Raw genomic sequence first — 3,538 nt, 5'->3', positions numbered from 1 at the left:
TTATTTTTTTCTGTGTGCATTGTAAATAACTCTTTCTCAGCTTAGTGAATGAAATCGTGTTTACAGCCAGTTGATATGACTTGTTTAAGTGGTCAATGATACCATTTTGTTCTACAACTGCTCTATGCAGAGAAAGAACGTCATGGGTGAAAGGAATTCTAACAAACATAAAGCAACCGATCCTTGGAAGTTCTCAATTTCAGGAACCCATTCTGAGGGAAATATCAGATCCCGAAGTTGACATGACAGCTTCTGAAGTTACCATGACACAGAATAGTCCACATGACACTAAATTTCTTGAGTCGCAAAATGTGCTTCAGTCGCCGGAAGTGACAATGACTTAAAATTTGCTACAATACCAATCATCCCTTTAGGTAAGACTGGAACCTTGACAATTGACAAAGAATTATAACAACCTTAACTAAAATCTGAAACATACATTTAATCTGCTTGAAAGGAAGAATTATTCTTCCAGCTGCTTGAGAATCTTCAGCATCTGACAGATTCAGAAACTTCGGCTTCACAACCGTCATTAACTCAGCTAGCTGACAAACCGCAATGTTTGTTTAGACTAGAGCCAACCAAACTTACACTAGGCATTTGATCCCAAGGCATTGATGAGCAAACTATTTGATCTCCAGGTCCCATAGAGCACGTGGCTGTTGCTGAAGCTAACTATTTTTCAACATACCCTTTTGGCCCAAATCCCTGTCCAAACAAATTCAGAAATGTTAGATTCTCGATATCTGATATTCTACTTTCATCAATTTCCCCACTTTGGTTTACTGGAGGCTGCAGCTAGCTCAGCTTTGCCAAGGTGCTAATGAAATATCCATAGCAAATTCAATGAGTATTAATTCTGTGTCTCTTAACTTCAATGTATTGGCCTTTGTGGTTAACTCAGGTGACAGTGACACCATAGTCATAGTATGTGAGTTTTAGATAAAAATCCTGAAACACAAGGTTTTTCGCTGAATGCTGTTCAATAAGTGGTTTAAAAAGGCTAAGATATAGGAAAGGAGAAGTTAAAAGAAGAGACTAATCTACCGTCCAGTGACTTCCAACCCTGTATATTCCCTTACCTCCATCACATGTTTATAACCATAACTAGTGCTTTAATGCTGTCAGCCTGGGACAATAGAACTGCAACACTATTTGGTTGGAGATTTATGTTCGACTAGGACAAGTAACCACTTCATCATAAAATGCTCATCCTTATTCATGCCATTGCAATTGCATAACCCAATTATGGCTGTGCATAGGCATCAATTGGATAACTTGGATCCGCCTTGGGATGGGTCAGTTTAGGTTATTCGCATCTTATTTTGTACTTTAAATAAATTGGATTTCATCTATTTTCAAAATAATAGAAGAATTATAAGTTTTTCGTTTAAGTTCTAACACATTCATCATGAAAGAAATTCAATAATAAAAAAAAAATGTAAATATTCATTTTTAACAATTTAATTGATTTTCTTTTTAAAATTTTTGATTTTGTCCATGTCATGGTCCTCATGGATGATATTAAATCTAAAAATATATTTATAAAATTGTAATCCATTATTGTTTAATTTCTGTGATAAGTACTATCGTCACCAACCGACATCTGTATCCCATCAAATTGATTGAATAAAATGTTTCATTATTTGATTGTTTCGATTTCTTACTTTAAAAAACACATTTGACGCTATCCAAATATAAAATTTATAATACTAATTTTCAATAAAAATATATTAATACAAAATGTTTGTATTAATCAAGATTTTTGACGTCTGAATTTGTATATAAATAGATATCAGAGAGAAGGCTAATCGGTTGAAATAAATTAATGACAATACCATTTATCTACATTTCGAAAAACCCATTAAAGGCTACCTTTGAATATATATATATATATATATATATATGATAAATTTGAATATATTTTGTAGTTTCTCCCAAATTTAATTAGCTGTATTTTTTTAATGGTAACAATGTATGGACTATAGTTTTTATGAGCAACGAATTCTAATTGATCAATTGGCTCTTAATATAATTATTAAGGAAGTTCTTAAAACGACAGATTACATATTGTAATTAATATTATTTAAGTTTTTAAAGTGATGGATCAAAATTTTTATATTGTATTTAATAATTAGCTGTCATGTAATAAAATATGATCAAAGTAGCACGTAAGTCTATATACTATAAAATTTTCATCAATTTAATTTGTTTAACAAAAATTGGTTAATTTAGTCTTATATTTTGAAATTTTTGTATAATTGAGTCCTTCTGCCTAATTAGTTAATTTATTTTTGATATTTCTATACTATCTGTAAAATAAATGAAAAAAAAATTGCTCATATTGATACTATGTAATAAATTTAAAATCAATTCAAATTAAAATCTTGATAAAGGAACTCATTTTTTTTGACAAATAATTCGTGATAGTCTATGCTAACACTCTCATTGCATTAGCTATTTCACTCATAAAAAAAAAAAAAGAATTTACTTTGGTATGATCTTACCTCAATTATAGTATTTTTTATAAGGGTTCCACACCAGTGAAAAGTTAAAAGTAAGTTTCGATACTATATATCACGAGTCCACACTTTCAACTCAAAAAAACATGTCTATCAACTTAAGAAAAACTCTTACTTTAAATTAAATACTCATCTTATCTCATATTGATACAAAATTTATGACATTATTATCATTGAGATATAAGTTTTATAATATTAATTTAAAAAAAAATCATGAATCGTATCTTTGGTTCGTATTTATTTATTAATTAAGTCTCAAGTATTAACATATTATTATCGAGCAAGATCTTAAAACGATGAACCGCACCTTCAGATTGCATTAAACAATTAAGTATTGAACATTAAAATATTTATTTCAGATAATATTTGGAATTATGGATCCTTCTCTCTCCATCTTTGGCACAATTTTCCAAGTAGAGAAGTGTCACAAAGGGTTGCGGATAAGTATTAGATAGTTGCATAAATTAGTAAGACTTGAAGCTTATATTATTGAAATGGATTAATCTAAGAGGTAATTTGGGTGTTTAATTATAACAAGATTTAAGGGTAAGCAATATCTAATACAAGCAATTAAGCACACAATCAAAAGCAAAAGAATATGAAAAGCTCAATCAAAGTTATGGATGGAAGTTGAGCTTCCCTTAACCAACGAGAAAAGCTATAATAAATTAATTAAGTTGTCATCATCAAACTCAACGTGCATGAAGTTGAGTTTCTAATTTTTCATTAATAGTGTGTTGTGCATATTTCTTGGGGGTTTAATTCGCACGAATTTTCAATTAATAGGGGGACATTATCAAGTCAAAATCTTCCTTAGCTACCCAAATTTATTCCTGGCTGGACAAATACAAAAGCAACCATGCATTTTCATGTGCCTGAGAAAGACTGCAACAAATGAATGTTGGATTCGTATCCCGACCATCTACTTAGAGTCAGCTATATCATAAAGTCACCGAAATCTTTGTTTTAGGTTTCAATTTTATATAAGTTTTATAATTTTATAATAATATAATTAA

This window comes from Theobroma umbraticum, unplaced genomic scaffold, assembly GCF_002168275.2.
Source record: "Theobroma umbraticum cultivar Fairchild unplaced genomic scaffold, ASM216827v3 scaffold_130.0, whole genome shotgun sequence".
In the NCBI taxonomy this organism is placed as follows: Eukaryota; Viridiplantae; Streptophyta; class Magnoliopsida; order Malvales; family Malvaceae; genus Theobroma; species Theobroma umbraticum.
Note: the sequence above shows the minus strand (reverse complement) of the source record.